This window comes from Dendrobates tinctorius, unplaced genomic scaffold, assembly GCF_039654945.1.
Source record: "Dendrobates tinctorius isolate UK_male_01 unplaced genomic scaffold, ASM3965494v1 ptg000378l, whole genome shotgun sequence".
In the NCBI taxonomy this organism is placed as follows: domain Eukaryota; kingdom Metazoa; phylum Chordata; class Amphibia; order Anura; family Dendrobatidae; genus Dendrobates; species Dendrobates tinctorius.
Window position 1 is genome coordinate 926,595 of NW_027362044.1, and position 18,052 is coordinate 944,646.

General features: G+C 45.2%; 1 long non-coding RNA gene across 2 annotated transcripts in view; it reads left to right on the forward strand.

Annotated features, from left to right (window-relative positions):
- Positions 1-2,524: 2,524 nt before the first annotated feature.
- Positions 2,525-18,052, forward strand: part of LOC141075902 (uncharacterized) — a 32,360-nt gene continuing 16,832 nt past the window's right edge. The window contains exons 1-3 of one of the 2 annotated variants that reach the window (XR_012227357.1): positions 2,525-2,654; positions 3,292-4,045; positions 14,120-14,262. This is a non-coding gene — a long non-coding RNA (uncharacterized lncRNA). Of the gene's footprint in view, positions 2,655-3,291; positions 4,048-14,119; positions 14,263-18,052 lie in introns of those variants that run through there. The other variant, XR_012227356.1, reaches the window with a different exon arrangement.

Consider the following 18,052-nt stretch of genomic DNA (forward strand, 5'->3'; position numbering starts at 1 on the left):
ATGTTTATGGCCATAACCGTGTATCCCTGTCCCACAGTGATAGTTCAGCTTAATGCAATATTTAGAATTGAGAGTCCTCAGTGGTTGATACCATATTTTCAGTTAGCCATTAAAAGGTAACACATTGCAAGCTTTCGAGACTACTCGGGTCTCGTCATCAGGCTAGACTAATACAACATCTGAAGAATCACATATTTATGCACAGAAATAACACAATAGATGAGACAAGTGACATGCAGCAGAATTGTCATTATGGGAGAGGGATAAACCTAAATATTGGAACAGTTCATAGATGAGGAGTGTGAAAGTTTTATTGTTCTGTGTTGTGTGATGACCCCAGAAGGCCTTTTTCAACTAGGTAACAAGGCATCCTGAAGACTAAACTGGCTCCTTAGGGAAACTTGTAGTCCTTGCCCCAATAGGTGACTCAGCTCTCCAGCCTCGATTTGTAATGTGGGCCAGCCTTTTCATCCTTGGTTTGATAAGTAAAAATCCATGTATGTAAAGTCTAAGTAGCTGTCATGACACATGTACGTGTATATACAGTCAGTTGTCATGACACTTGAAGTCACATCAGGAGGCCGTGTGGCTCTGTAGTCGTCTCCACCTCCCCACAGCCCCAACACAGCATTCCACACAGTGCACTGCAGCCCTCACACAGCCTCCTCCATCCTCTGAAAGCTTCACACATCATCCTCCATCTTCTGAAGGCTTCCCACTGCCCCCTCCATCCTCTGACGGGCTCCCACTGCCCCCTCCATCCTCTTCCATGACAGTTCAATCCCTACCAGACGGTGCGTGACTTAAGGATTCAACTGACAGGCAGATCGAATCACTGGCTAAATCTGTTTGAGTCAACCGGCGCTTCTGTCCCAGCTTTGCCTCCACATGGGTGGCGAAGGCCATCTCAGCCTGGGCCAAGATACTTCATAAGGGGATCTTGACGTCAGCAACTCAAGATGAGCTGGCGGAGCTAGCGCACCAAATTGATCATGCTGGCAGATACCTTCTAGCTGCCTCCTTGGATGCAGCCACTTGTTCAGCAAGAGTGAACAGCAACATCGTGGCCATACGCCACATTCTTTGGTTGAAAACATGGAATGCAGACACCACCTTAATGTCGCTCATCAATCTAGCCTTTCAAGGTGCAAGGCTAGACCAGATAATTTTCTGATGCAACTGGGGTTAAAAGCACCTTCCTCAATCTAGACACAATTGCTACCTGACTATGCCTACCTACATGAATTCCTGACTGACTACCTGACTATGTGACTACTGTCACGATCCATTTTTGGATCTGTGGCAGATCTGGGCTCATAGTAAAACTTTTTTTCCTTTCAGGCCATCAGGGATTAATAGTTTTTGCCCCGGTGGCTGCTGGTGTTACTGCATTATTAGTTTGTCTTCTGGTGAGCCCCCCCGGTGGCCGCTGGTGTTACTGCATTGTGATTACCTATGAAGGTGGAAGCCACTCCCACCTTCCTACATAAGCTCACCAGGTGCACCAACTAACTGTTGGTGATATTGTTTCTCTTTTGGAGACCAACCAAGCTGGAATTCAGGAGCTGACAGATTTCTGTGGATCTTCAGTTGTCTGCTGCTCTCAAGTGCCTTTCTCTGCTACTTGGAGCTTTGGCAGCAGACAAAGCTAAGTTCATGTTTTAAGTTGCTTTAATACCGAGGTGTCTGTATTAACCTTTCCCTGGTTTTTGGTGCAGTTTACTTTATTCCCTGCCTCACACCCTGGGGAGGGGGTTGGGGGTTTAGTTCAGGGCTGAACAGGAGATGGGGACAGGTCAGAGACTTGGGCCTCACTAACTTTAGTATACACCCAAGTTAAGGAAAGTCAGGGACCCCCTTAGTCTTAGGGGCAGTTCAGGGGCCCTAGTTCCACATCCCCTGTTTTCCCTTACTGCCCTGTGAAGACTACCTGACTATGTGACTCCCTGACTGACCAATTATGTGACTGTTTTGTTGTTCATTTCCGCTACATTATTCTGCAGTTACTATATTGCCATGTTTACAATTTACAAAATGGTGGAACAGTAAGCACCAAAGGCGTACAACACTGAAATGTCAGTCATGATGGCATAAACATTTTATTTTCATTTCTAACAGATAAAAAAAAAAGAAAAAAAAAAAAAAATCTAGTCAAATAAGACATTGTAATGTCAATCAAGTTAGTAGTAGATCAATGGTGAGAAAGCAATATAATACATCACAAAGTGGTAATATGTAAGAGCAAACAACATGTAAGGATAATTAGTAAATATCCCCTATACCATAGTACAGAGATATGGTGTGCATAGTAGCCAAAAAGCTTGATCTCAATGAATAAAAATGGACAGTAAAGGGTATAGCCCCAAGATGGTGCCAAGGTACAGAAACGGTCTTCTCACGCCTGAAGGATAGATCACTTTGCTGATGAATACAAATATGCTTCTGCTGCATGAGTTATCTGTGAATATTGCCCTTTCTATATTTTAACTGTTCTGTTTGTTTCCACTACATTATCCTGTGGTTACGATGCTGCCATGTTTACAATTTCCAAAATGGTGGAACAATGAGCCCCAAAAACAGAGGATCGGACGTCTCATTCATCCAGATGATGTGTGTTCATTGATGCTCGCCTGCAGGACACAGAAAAGGTAAAGGTCAGTGATCTTCATTACACACTGGTTACTTGTACTATACATCAATCGCAAAGCATGTTTGTTGTTCTGACCTACAGAGAGGAGCAGTTGCCGGCAATGTCGCATTTACAGAATACTTACAGAGCACATGCAGAATTATCAGATAATGTGTCCTTTACCACGGGAATGCATTCTCATGATACTGATGATTTGGTGATGGTGATTTGCCACAAACATTGGGACAATTGTTGCAATTCACATTCCCTGTGCAGTGTTGGAGATCAGACAACCCTGATCTCTGTTCCATAACCCTTTATAAAAGCTGGATATCTGAGAAAAGGCCAGAGAGCAGCAGGACTCCGGAGCTCAGAGTCCAGCCTTTCTATGCACCTGTGAACAGCCCAAGTAGACAACTCAGGTATTCAGCCTGGTTTAGCAGGCTCCCAGGGGCCACTGAGATCTTAGGCTTCTCACAGGGCTGCATTGGTCTCTGTGTAACTTTTTTATAGTACTGTGCATTAGGGGTATCTACAGAAAGGAGCTGTAGAGAACTGTGATCAAGGTTCATTATAGTGTTTAAACATTGATTAGGCATCAATCATGGAGCTGCAGAGGACATTTTATACATATATAATGTTTTTTTGTTTTTTTTTTTAAGGAATGCTGTGTAGTTCGTTAATGCCCCCTGTAAACAGCTCTGTCAAAGTGAATGTACTATAATGGATTTGCTACCTGAAATCCTAGGCGCCACCAATTTAACACTTAAGAAGCATTCTTTATGGTAAGTTCACACAGGGTGTTTTTGATGCTGCTTTCTCTGCAGCAAAACCTGATTTCTTTGCAGGAAAGAAGCTGCGACAAACGCTGGTTTTGGTGCTTTTATTTTTTTGTTTGGTGCATGTTGTGTGGTTTGGGTTTTTTTTTTTTTTTTTTTTGTGCAAACTAATAAAATTGGTCCCAGAGGGAAAAAAAAACTTCCTGTAGAACTGTACCTCCTTTTGAAAAGTCGGCAATTTAAGTGCAAAAAACACTGACAGGGAGGGGGATGGTAAAATCGGACGGATGATGGACTACCTGACAGATGGGCCAATTATGTGACTGTATTGTTCATTTCTGCTACATTATTCTGCAGTTACTATATTGCCATGTTTATAACTTACAAGATGGTGGAACAGTAAGCGCCAAACTCATGTCACTCTGCTGCATGAGTTATCTGTGAATATTGCCCTTTCTATATTTTAACTGTTCTGTTGTTTGTTTCCACTACATTATCCTGTGGTTACGATGCTGCCATGTTTACAATTTCCAAAATGGTGGAACAATGAGCCCCAAAAACAGAGGATCGGACGTCTCATTCATCCAGATGATGTGTGTTCATTGATGCTCGCCTGCAGGACACAGAAAAGGTAAAGGTCAGTGATCTTCATTACACACTGGTTACTTGTACTATACATCAATCGCAAAGCATGTTTGTTGTTCTGACCTACAGAGAGGAGCAGTTGCCGGCAATGTCGCATTTACAGAATACTTACAGAGCACATGCAGAATTATCAGATAATGTGTCCTTTACCACGGGAATGCATTCTCATGATACTGATGATTTGGTGATGGTGATTTGCCACAAACATTGGGACAATTGTTGCAATTCACATTCCCTGTGCAGTGGTGGAGATCATACAACCCTGATCTCCTGTTCCATAACCCTTTTGTATGTACCAATAAAAGCTGGATATCTGAGAAAAGGCCAGAGAGCAGCAGGACTCCGTAGCTCAGAGTCCAGCCTTTCTATGCATCTGTGAACAGCCCAAGTAGACAACTCAGGTATTCAGCCTGGTTTAGCAGGCTCCCAGGGGCCACTGAGATCTTAGGCTTCTCACAGGGCTGCATTGGTCTGTTTGTACACTTTTTTTTTTTTTTTTTTTTGTACTGTGCATTAGGGGTATCTACAGAAAAGAGCTGTAGAGAACTGTGATGAATGTTCATTATAGTGTTAAACATTGATGAGGCCTCAATCATGGAGCTGCAGAGGACATTTGTACATCTTAGTATGAATTCTGTTTAGTTCTCTAATGCCCCTGTAAACAGCTGTAAAAATAAATGTCCTATAATGGATTTGCTACCATAAATCCTACGTGCCACCCATTTAACACTTCTTAACAGCATTCTTGAGGGTAAGTTCACACAGGGCGTTTTTGATACTTTTCTTTCTGCAGGAAAGAAGCTGCGACAAAAATGCTGGTTTAGGTGCGTTTTTTGGCACGTCTTTTCATGCATTTTTTTTCTTTGTGCAAACTAATAAAGTTGAATGCCCCCAGAGGGAAAAAAAAACTTCCTGTTGAACCGTACCTCCTTTGAAAAGCCGGCAAATCACACTGACTGAGAGGGATGGTAAAATCAGACGAACTGACTACCTGACTGACTCCCTACCCGACTATCGTGACTATGGGACTGACGCACTACCTGACTATGGGACTGACTCACTACCTGACTTACTCAATACCTGACTATGGCACTGACTCACTACCTGACTATGGTGACTCGCTACCCAACTGACTACCTGACTATGTGACTGACTCACTACCCGATCACCTGACTTACTCACTACCTGACTATGGCACTGACTAACTACCTGACTATGGTTACTACCCGACTACCTGACTATGGGACTGACTCACTACTTGACTTACTCACTACCTGACTATGGGACTGACTCACTACCTGACTGACTAACTGACTTACTCACTACCCGACTATCGTGACTATGGGACTGACGCACTACCTGACTATGGGACTGACTCACTACCTGACTTACTCAATACCTGACTATGGCACTGACTAACTACCTGACTATGGTTACTACCCGACTACCTGACTATGGGACTGACTCACTACTTGACTTACTCACTACCTGACTATGGGACTGACTCACTACCTGACTGACTAACTGACTTACTCACTACCCGACTATCGTGACTATGGGACTGACGCACTACCTGACTATGGGACTGACGCACTACCTGACTATGGGACTGACTCACTACTTGACTTACTCACTACCTGACTATGGGACTGACTCACTACCTGACTGACTACCTGACTTGCTCACTACCTGACTATGGCACTGACTACCTGACTGGTGACTCACTACCCAACTGACTACCTGACTTACTCACTACCTGACTATGGTGACTATGACACTGACTCACTACCTGACTATGGTGACTGACTTGCTCCCCGACTGACTACCAGACTTACTCACTACCCGACTATGGTGACTGACACACTACCAGACTATGGTTACTACCTGACTGACTCACTACCCGACTATCGTGACTATGGGACTGATGCACTACCTGACTATGGGACTGACTACCTGACTTACTCACTACCTGACTATGGGACTAACTCGCTACCCGATCACCTGACTTAGTCACCACCTGACTATGGCACTGACTAACTACCTGACTATGGTGACTGACTCACTACCCGACTGACTACCTGACTTACTCACTACCCGACTATGGTTACTACCTGACTGACTCGCTACCTGACTATGGGATTGACTCACTACCCGATCACCTGACTTACTCACTACCTGACTATGGCACTGACTGACTACCCGACTATGGCACTGACTGACTACCCGACTATGGCACTGACTGACTACCCGACTATGGCACTGACTGACTACCCGACTATGGCACTGACTGACTACCCGACTATGGCACTGACTGACTACCCGACTATGGCACTGACTGACTACCCGACTATGGCACTGACTGACTACCCGACTATGGCACTGACTGACTACCCGACTATGGCACTGACTGACTACCCGACTATGGCACTGACTGACTACCTTGTGAAATTGATTTTCCTGGCTCCATACTGTATGTGGTTTCAACGGTGTAATGGGGTGCATATGACTATGCAGAGGGCAGACATTGCTGTCACTGTGTAAAGAAGAGTATGGGAGTAGACAATGTGAAGTGGATTTTCCTGGGTCCATACTGTATGTGGTTTCCAAAAGGTAATGGAGTGCACATGACTATGCAGCAGGGCAGACATTGCTGTAATGGTAAACAAAAGAATACAGGAGTAAAAAATACTTATTGTGAATTTGATTTTTCTGGGTCCATACTGTATGTTAGGGGGATAGGATACCTTGGGTATCGTTACGCAAGCGCTATGGATGATCATCAGCTGCGTAGGTGCCATCCCAGTGTGTGTGTGTGTCAATGCCCGTGATGCCGTATACGTGATCATGACAGATGGCTCGAAGCTGGGATCTTTACGCAAGCGCTATGGATGCTTGGCATCCATGAGGCGCCACCGCTGTGGCTGGTTCGACCCATGGGATTACTTATGCAGAATTCCGGGAAATTGCATCCGGTTATTTTCGATCACCTCCGCTGTCATCTTTCACGTACCGGGGTGCGCGCCTCATTGCAGAGGAAAAGCCGTGTGCTGCAGATCCAGATGGAGGGGAACACCATGTGTTATGCTCCATGTGAATGCGGGAAACACTTCCAAATGGACCGGTGAGTAGAAGACATTTGTCCGCCACATATGATTACCTGCAGCCAAGGTGACCTGTTTTTATCGCTTTTGTGCCTGCAGTCACCCACGGACACCACTTGCATGCCCCAGGATAACCAAATATCTGCGAAGGGTATGTCTGAGATCCCAGAGTGATTCTGAGATAAGAACTGCCATAGCCTCGGTCAAGCACCAGCTTAAATGTATTGCCAAAAAAGGAACAACGATCCAATTCAAAGAAATCCAGACTCTCCAGTCCTTGGAGACCACAGCTGGCTTAGAAAGTCGTGGATTTTTAATAGCCAACAAGGCCAGGCTTGAGTATCAAATCCTGCCACTGAGCTCTGAAGGGCCTGCTGAGGTACCACCAGAAAATTTGGAGCTCTGCCCAAGCTCCATGCCCCTGGCGGAGCGAGAATCTTTTGAGATGGATATTCCTATGCTTTTACGACCTGTAGACAGTCCTCCATGCCCCCTGTCCCTGGCAGAGCCAGATCTGGATGCGACAGATGAACCTTCACCTCTAGACAGTTTTGAAAGAGATCCTTGCTCAGACTGAACACACAGGGACCTCTTCTGACCCCATAGAAGATGAGGAGGTAGCTGACGATAGCAATTTAAGAATTCAGAAAAAGCAATGGAAGGACAAGCACTGCTACAAAGGCTGCTGGCTTGTATAAGTGACTCAATGAACCACCCTGTGCTCAAGGGTTTCTGCTTGTACCTAAAGGTTTTACACATGGGGTCTCAATCTGTCAACAGGAAGTGTCAAACGTTTCCCGGTTCTTCTTTTTTTTGTGAACCTGAGACGATTAACTCTGGAGTGTCTACTGAGGCCAAGCAAAGTCCATTAAATTTTTGAAAAACTTTGAAATCTCTGGCTATCGAACCAGACCTCCCTCAGAATGGTAAAGCATATATGGAGATTCACCGTCTATCAAATGAGGGCCACAGGACTGAGAATAGAAAAGCCAGAACTCTACAAGGCCTGCGAGGTATTCATGAACCTTACAGAGGACCTACAGAAAATGTTGTACAAGGGCGCCTGCAGAGAGTGTGTTAGCAAGCGGTACACACCCTTCAAAAGATCTCATATGTGGCTTGATTTTTGCCTTGGATGTTCCATAATTGATTTTCTTTTTGCCCACAGGTACCATATACTGATGAAGCCGATTAAAATCGCCTGTGGACTGCCAGATCATACTGGAGGAGGCAAGGCCAATGTTTCTAGCCAGCATAGGGGATGATCAAGAGGGCGGATCAGATGAAAAACTTCGGGAAATTGTACTCTACCTCCAGGCCCTGCTGTTTGTTAAAAAAAAAAAAAACCCTCCAGAGACCAGGTGTTGTTCTTGACATGACGGTAAGTTGTCAGACCCTGTGGTTTAGTGGTCTTCAATGTACCAGTTCAATAATTTTCAACCTTAAGTTTCAGAGTGGACTGAGAGGATCCATCACATGTACCGCGGCAGACGGATGACAGTTGTCGGTGTGAAGACTCACAAGTGCTCCACCACTCAGGTCGCAGCTTCTGTACTTTCAGCAGAAGAATCGGTAAGGGAATCTCGAATTCGGCGAACCCCCCCCCCCCCCCAGGCAAACCCACTCCACATGGGGAGCAAACCTCTATCTTGTCCCCATGTCAAACCTGTCGGAGGGGTGTCATCTGGCTCGGACTGTGTTGTGTGTGTGGTTGTTTTTTTTTTTTTTTTTTTTTTTTTTTATTTTCTTTTTTTTCTTCTTCTCCTTTTTATAGTGGTTCAAAGTGTATGCAGACCATGTCCAACCTGTCTCTACAACTGGTGAAATGGAGATCCCAATTTTTTTTTTTTTTTGTGATGTGTACCGTGAAGGTCATAGTAAATCCATCTGTGGGCCTCAGGTGATGCCATTTGAGATAAGACTGCCACGTGATCCACAGCCATATGTAGTAACAGGTAATAACCATATGCTTTCCTCCATAGCTACAACCTCCCAAACATCACAAGCCACCTGGTACGACGGGTACGTGAGACATGGACTACTTAACAACACATCGACTGTGAAAAGTGACTGTTTGCACAGTACTTGGAACATACAAACGATGTGGCTGAGAGAGTTTACCGGGTAAAGACCCTGACTGATGTGTCATGCCCACGAGTTGGTGGTAAACACAGGAAAGGGGGATGAAGCCGAGAATCGGTCACCAGTAATGCCTTCAACCAATGCATCGGAGAACGAGCAGGGAGGCCATATGGAAGTCGTTCCAGAGTTATCGAATCCTACTACCTCAACCAGTGAAGCGGAGAACGAGCAGTGATACGGCACGGAAGTAGTTATCGAGTTTCCCAAGACTTTGGTGGTAGAAAGCTTCACACATGTACGACTCATCCCAATCAGGAGAACCAAGCCCCTGTGAAACTGTCAAATATTAAGCCCCCCCACCGACCGCCACAGGGCGAATATTTAGCCCTCCACCGACCATTAAGCCCCCTTCTGTATCCCCTCAGTCAGGGTCTGAGCTGGGGGGGATTTTGCAGCCCAGCTGTGGCCATTGTGCTCCGCCTCGGTCATCACTGTCCCCTTGAAAGAGACGCCCTATTAGTTCTCACACAGGGCCCATGTGTTGCAGGTATGGAACCCAGCAGCCGTTCAGTGGAGGCTTTGATCAGGCCCCTGTGCATCTGGCTGTTGGTCCCATGCCCCGAAGGGGTTCCTGTTCCCCCCCCCCCCCCCCTGCATCAGGAGGGGGGATAATAGAGACGTAGCCCTACGGTCGAGCAGTTGTTCAGACCCCTGTGCATCCAGCCAAAGGTCCCATGCCCCATTGGGGATCCTGCTTCCCTCCTGCACCGGGAGGGAGGATACGAGGTGGAGGCAAACCCCTTTTGGGATGGGGGGAAAAAAAAGCTTGTCTCGAGGGATGACTTTCAATAGATTGCAGTGAGGGGAGCTGCTCTGGTACGTACGAAACCCCGAGACAGAGGCAGGTCGTCTATGAATGATTTAACACTGTATTCCCAGCAAAAACTTGCGGTGTGCTCAAGGAGAGAGGCATCAGGGCTTCCGGTCGCACTCCGGTCCATGGGGCGTGTGGCTTTTCTCGCTGGGGGCTCGGGGACCCCCGGCTATCCCTGGCCGGGATGGGCTCCTCGGCACTGCAGTATCATCACGTTTAGTGGGGGAATCTGACTTGGAGGCATTCAGTCATAATCCCACAGATGGTAGCTTCGCCCCATTGGCTCCTCAGCCAAGCACAGGCACCAAATGTCAGAACCTGTGGTTCATCTCGTATTGAGCAGGACTGCTATTGTGACAACACATCATCAGTAGGATAAAAATAACCTGTCTCATGATGGTCTAAACCCAGCTCACGTTCCCTATTGGTGGTTGAAAAATCCAACGCTTGGTGAATTCTGCTTCACCATGAGAGGAAGAGCCAACTTCGAAGGATCAAAAAGCAACGTCGCTATGAACGCTTGGCCGCCACAAGCCAGTTATCCCTGTTCTAACTTTTCTGACACCTCCTAACCCAAAAAGTCAGAAGGATTGTGAGGCCCCGCTTTCACGGTCTGTATTCATACTGAAGATCAAGCGAGCTTTTGCCCTTCTGCTCCACGGGATGTTTCTGGCCTCCCTGAGCTTGCCTTAGGACACCTGCGATACGGTTTGACCGGTGTACCACCCCAGTTAAACACCCCACCTGTCACTGTCCCTGGAGTGGGTTGTGCCCCCACTCAGCCCGCAGCGTGGGTAGCTGGGGAAGGGGGGAAGTGCGCTTGAGGCAAGAAGCAATAGCCTCTATGGACTCTCCTCCCTGCTTCACTGAGTAAGTGTGGAAAAAAAACAATGAGTAGTGGTATTTTTTGTGCCACAAACACACTCCCAGGAGCCCGCCAGACGGAGCAAAAAATTTGGCGCAGATCGGATAATGCAAAAAAATTCGTTCGTTACCCGGCTCTCAACACCTCGCCCCTTTCTGCACTTTACCAGGTACCAAATTTGGACATTTTTCCTGCAGTACAGCAATGAACACCAGGTGTCATTCTATTTTTTAATTATTGATGGACCACTGGGTGGCAGCATTGCCTTGTTAATGGAACTCTAATGTCTGTGTTATGGGAATAAAAGTTTGCAGGACTGATTTTATATATATATATATATATATATATATATATATATATATATATATATATATATATATATATATACACACTCACTGGCCACTTTATTAGGTACACCTGTCCAACTGTGTGTTAAGACTTAATTTCTAATCAGCCAATCACATGGCGGCAACTCAGTGCATTTAGGCATGTAGACATGGTCAAGACAATCTCCTGCAGTTCAAACCGAGCATCAGTATGGGGAAGAAAGGTGATTTGAGTGCCTTTGAACGTGGCATGATTGTTGGTGCCAGAAGGGCTGGTCTGAGTATTTCAGAAACTGCTGATCTACTGGGATTTTCACGCACAACCATCTCTAGGGTTTACAGAGAATGGTCCGAAAAAGAAGAAAAATCCAGTGAGCGGCAGTTCTGTGGCCGGAAATGCCATGTTGATGCCAGAGGTCAGAGGAGAATGGGCAGACTGGTTAGAGCTGATAGAAAGGCAACAGTGACTCAAATTGCCACCCGTTACAACCAAGGTAGGCAGAAGAGCATCTCTGAACGCACAGTGCGTCGAACTTTGAGGCAGATGGGCTACAGCAGCAGAAGACCACACTGGGTACCACTCCTCTCAGCTAAGAACAGGAAACTGAGGCTACAATTTGCACAAGCTCATCGAAATTGGACAGTAGAAGATTGGAAAAACGTTGCCTGGTCTGATGAGTCTCGATTTCTGCTGCGACATTCGGATGGTAGGGTCAGAATTTGGCGTAAACAACATGAAAGCATGGATCCATCCTGCCTTGTATCAACGGTTCAGGCTGGTGGTGGTGGTGTCATGGTGTGGGGAATTTTTTCTTGGCACTCTTTGGGCCCCTTGGTACCAATTGAGCATCGTTGCAACGCCACAGCCTACCTGAGTATTGTTGCTGACCATGTCCATCCCTTTATGACCACAATGTGCCCAACATCTGATGGCTACTTTCAGCAGGATAATGCGCCATGTCATAAAGCTCGAATCATCTCAGATTGGTTTCTTGAACATGACAATGAGTTCACTGTACTCAAATGGCCTCCTCAGTCACCATATCTAAATCCAATAGAGCATCTTTGGGATGTGGTGGAACGGGAGATTCGCATCAGGGATGTGCAGCCGACAAATCTGTGCCAACTGTGTGATGCCATCATGTCAATATGGTCCAAAATCTCTGAGGAATGCTTCCAGCACCTTGTTGAATCTCTGCCACGAAGAATTGAGGCAGTTCTGAAGGCAAAAGGGGGTCCAACCCCTTGCTAGCATGGTGTACCTAATAAAGTGGCCAGTGAGTGTATGTATGTGTGTGTGTGTGTGTATATATATATATATATATATATATATATATATATATATATTAAATATTTTTTTTAGTTTTTTAATAATTTTTTTTTTTTTTTTTTTTTTTTTTTTTTTTTTGGTCCCATGAAAAGATTTTAGAACGAGGTAGCATGCGGTCTTCTGCTACTTTGAAGACCCTCGGCACCCCACTATGACTTTTTCATTTATTTGTTTCTCCCCTGGGGGACGCAAGCAAGTGCACCTCCGTGGCACACTGCCACGTGTTTTTGATTCTGTAATTTGCCTACTGAGCGAAAAAAAGGCACTGTGGCGAATTAACATGAGGTTGTCAGACTGGAAGAGCCTGTGGGCAGGTTGTCAGAGGCGATCTATGAAGAAAGTCACTCTGACCCAGGTTTTCAGGGTATTTTTTTCATTGCAGTGGAATGTTAGCTGATGCTACTGCACACATTAAGGATTCCTCAGATTTTACCGCAAAAGACGAATGCTGTTTTTACAAACCGCATATGCATTTTTTTTTTTTTTTTTGAAAATCTAAGGAATCCTTAGCTGATGCTACTGCACATATTAACATTCCACTGCGATGAAGAAAGACCCTGAAAAACTGGGTCAGAGTGACTTTTTTGTCACAGGTGTAATTTTAACTGTGCCTTAGGATCAAGGCACCCTCCAAAGGCTGACCGTTTAAAAAAACAAACACAATTACTTAACAGCCCCAAATCACTAGAATGGGGATGTGTAAGGCGGGGTGAGCATGTTTTGTAGCTGGGCAGTTTATCCATTCACCCCCTGTTTTCTGCTGTCTGACCTGGGGGGGCGCTGTGCGCTAGAGACACGATCTGACCAGCTCACATGGAGGGGGGAGGTGTGGGGAGCTGTGGACACGGCCAGGAATCAGCTGGTGGCTGCTCAGGCTCAGAGACCACTGTTGACGTGACTGAGGTTACCTGCGGTCAGTGACCCTTCGTCCCAGCCAGCCTGAAAGCTCTGCTCACTGGCTGTAGTGGATGGATGGGTGGGTAAGGGGGCGGGGCCAGTGTGCTATGGGGTTGGGGACAGAGTTCATGTCCCTGGCCTGTATACCTTGGTAGAAGGGAGGAGGGGTGGGCAGGGAGCTATGTGATGTGGTCAGGAGGATTGTCACTCATATCCCTGTGCTGTATTGCTGGGGGTGGAGACAGTGTGCTATGAGGCTGGGAAAGTTAACATCCCTAGTTGTAGCTAGAATGGAGGGGGGGGGGGAGAGTGGCTGTGTGTGTGACTATTTACAGGCCCGCCCCCTGACTTTCCCTGGCCTTCAAGAAGCAGTAAGTCACCGGGCTGCCCAAAGTGGGAAACTTGAAATTTTGACCATTGCAAGCTGCTGGCTGGTAAGTATGCATAGCGCAGCCTCCCACAGCCCCACACAGCATAGCACAGCCTCCCACAGCCCCACACAGCATAGCACAGCATGCTACAGTCTCCTCCACCCTCTGACAGCCTGCCTTGGCCTCCTCCAATTCAATAACTTCCCTTTTTTTCAACTAGGTAACAAAGCATCATGGAGACTAAACGGTCTCCTTGGGGCAAGGACTACAAGTTTCCCTAATAGCTGACATCACTATGGAGGGACTCTGCTCTCCGGCCTCCATCATTAACTGGAACATCTAGCCTCTTCGTACTTGGTTTGAGTAAGTAAAAATAAATGTATGTATAGTCTATGTAGCTGTCATGACACATGTACGTACGTGTATACATGTATATGCAGTCATCTGTCATGACACTTGGGGAAGTCACACCAGGGGGCTGTGTGGCTCTGTAGTCCTCTACAGCACCATACAGCCTCCTGCAGCCCCATGTCCAGGTGCACAAAGTCCTGCAACCACCTGGCCAACCCCTCACAGGCTCGGCCATCACAGCCTCTACCAGGCCCCTCACAGGTTCTGCCATCAAAGGCTCTGCCATGGCAGGCTCTGCCAGGCCCCTCGCAGGCTCTGACTTTATAATACAATAAATTACTTTTTTCACATGGTTAACAAAGTATTGTGGAGACTAAACTGTCTCCTTGGGGCAAGGACTACAAGTTTCTTTAATAGCTGACATCACAATGGAGGGACCCTGCTCTCTGGCCTACATCATTAACTGGAACAGAGAGCCTCTTCGTCCTTGGTTTGGGTAAGTAAAAATCCATGTATGTATAGTCTTAGTAGCTGTCATGATACTTGAAGTCACACCAGGGACTGTGTGGCTCTGTAGTCCTCTACAGCTCCCTGCAGCCCCCTGCCCAGGTCCACAGACTCCTGCATCCCTCTTCACAATCCCACAGACTCCTACAGCCACCTAGCCAGCCCCTCACAGGCATCCCTGGCCAATTAGGATTTGAGCTTTTTAAGGCGTTTTAGTCAACTACATTCAACCTGACAGCACATCAAACTTGCCATTTGCTCAACAGAAAGCTCTGAATGGGTCTTTTGTAAATATTATTTTAAACTTGTCAACACAGAAGATGTTAAATTGTGTTTCTTTTACAACCTGGCCTTTGACACATTTGTTCGCAGGTGTCAAACATCTATAAATATATATAAATTATTTTTATTTTATTTTTTTTTTTCTTTAATCCCTGCCCACCATCTTCAAGCTACGCCACTGATCAAGATTTATCTGACTACACTAACCATATGCAGATACATCCATGCTGCATCACCGCAGACAAGGTGAACACTTCCCACCGAAGGCATCCATCTTGTTTGTCCAGATCACCCAATTATGTAAATCAGGTCATTTGCATCTCTGTATTGAGGGGTGTGGTCTAATGACATCATCACCCTATTATAAGGTGTGCTTAATTATTAGGCAACTTCCTTTGCTTTGGCAAAATGGGTCAGAAGAGAGATTTGATGGACTCTGAAGAAAGTCAAAAATTGTGAGATGTCTTGCAGAGGGATGCAGCAGTCTTGAAATTGCCAAACTTTTGAAGCGTGATCACCGAACAATCAAGCGTTTCATGGCAAATATCCAACATGGTTGCAAGAAGTGTGTTGATAAAAAAGGCGCAAAATAACTGCCCATGAATTGAGGAAAATCAAGTGTCAAGATGCCATTTGCCACCAGTTTTGCCGTTTTTCAGAGCTGCAATGTTACTGGAGTATCAAAAAAACAAGGTGTGCCATACTCAGGGACATGGCCAAGGTAAGGTAGGCTGAAAAAACGACCACCTTTGAACAAGAAACATAAGAGAAAACATCAATACTGGGCCAAGAAATATCTTAAGACTTTTTTTTTCTAAGGTTTTATGGACTGATGAAATGAGTTACTCTTGATGGGCCAGATGGATGGGCCCGAGGCTGGATCGGTTAAAGGGCAGAGAGCTCCACTCCGACTCAGACGCCAGAAAGGTGGAGGTGGGGTACTGGTATGGGCTGGTATCATCAAAGATGAACTTGTGGGACCTTCTCGGGTTGAGGTTGGAGTGAATCTCTACTCCAGACCTACTGCCAGTTTCTGGAAGACTCCTTCTAGCAGTGGTACAGGAAGAAGTCAGTATCGTTGTAGATAAATATGATTTTCATGCAGGACAATGCTCCATTACATGCATCCAAATACTCCAGTGTGGCTGCCCAGTAAAGGTCTAAAAGAAGAAAAAATAATGACATGGGCCCCCTTGTTCACCTGATCTGAACCCCCATATAGAACCTCTGGGCCCTCATAAAATGTGAGATCTACAAGGAGGGAAAACGGTACATCTCTCCGAACAGTGTCTGGGATGCTGTGGTGGCTGCTGCACGCAATGTTTATCATAAATAGATCAAGCAACTGACAGAAGGCTTTTGAGCGTCATCATAAAGAAAGGTGAAGGCTATATTGGCCAGTGTTTGTTTTTTTTATTTTTTATTTTTTTTTTTTTTTCCTTTTGAATGTCAAATGTTTGTTTCCACATTTTTATGTTATATTGGTTTACCTGATGAAAATAAACAAATTGAGATGCGGATATATTTGTTTTTTATTAAGTTGCTTCATAAAGCTGCACAGTAATAGTTACCTGCACAAACAGATATCCTCCTAAGATAGCCAGTTCTAAAAACAAACCCCCACTCCAACTTCCAACATTATTAAGCTTTGATATTTGAGTCTTTTGGGTTGATTGAGAACATAGTTGTTCAATAATAAGAATCCTCTCAAATACAACTTGTCTAATAATTCTGCACAGTGTATTGGACTCCTTAGTGAAAAAGATTGGGCTCTCCTCAAACCAGCTCCTAAAGTGAGTCCTATTGAACACTGCAATTAAGCTATGCAACGACGCTACCAGGTAACATATTGATTGCAAGACAAGAAGCGCTAAATAGTGCAGGAAGACCCAAGGTCTGGGACAAACACCAACTCCATATTAATTGTGAATAGAGCAGACCAGAGCTGCTCCATATAGTGGCAATACCTAATAAAGTTATTCAGAAAAACACAAAGGGCCAAGAGGCAGATGTACACAAAACCAACCAGAAAAATACAGAGATGGTAAGTATAAAAATATATACACACAAAAAATGATATATATTGAAGGAAAAGTCCTTACTAAGAGCTGGGAAAAAGATGTAGACAATCCTCTTATCAAGCTGAGGTTGAAGTTTATTGAGAGATACATGGCAGAACAGGTACAGAGGGTCAGAGCTGAAGCATGTGGGCACAAAACAGGGATCCAGACGGCCGAAGAGTCACTGAGAAGTCTGATGATTGAAAGGCCATGGTCTGGCACAGTGGCATAATGGCGGTGGAACGGCCCCGAATAACAGGGGCTTTTTATACATAATGCGAACAAAGAAAACTGCACCTTGCAGCAAAAGGCGTATACGGTTACATCATATTGCAGAGAAACATGTGGTTTTTAGAAAGAATACAATGACATAATACGGCAACATTAACGTTCCCCAAACTACACTAAAACCCATAAAAGTAATTATCTATAGCTACTGTCCGTCAATCATATCACTGCTTCCAGCCTAAACTCGTGCATTTGACATTTTAATGAGTCTGCTCTCTACCAACACTATCACATATACACATATTGACTATATATTTGTTAACCCTATTCCCCTATTGATCCAATTTTCCTTCATGCATGTCTGCTAGGTTTGCTAGCAGACATGATCTCATTTTACATCCTCCATCCACTTTTACAAAGTACATCTTATTAGTTCTATTGCAAAAGTAGGAATCAACAGATTCCAACTTTCACATGATGGCTGCCTGGTTCATCATGGCAGTTCAGTATATTATAGCTGAATATATATACAGCTATAATGTACTGAGCTGCCATGATGAACCAGGCAGCCATCTTGTGAAAGTTAGGAAACAACAGATTCCACTTTTGCAATAGAACTAATAAGATGTACTTTGGAAAAGTGGATGGAGGATGTAAAATGAGATCGTCTGTGTGTATATGATTATGAAAATATATATTTATTTTTCTCATCTTTCAGGTTACAT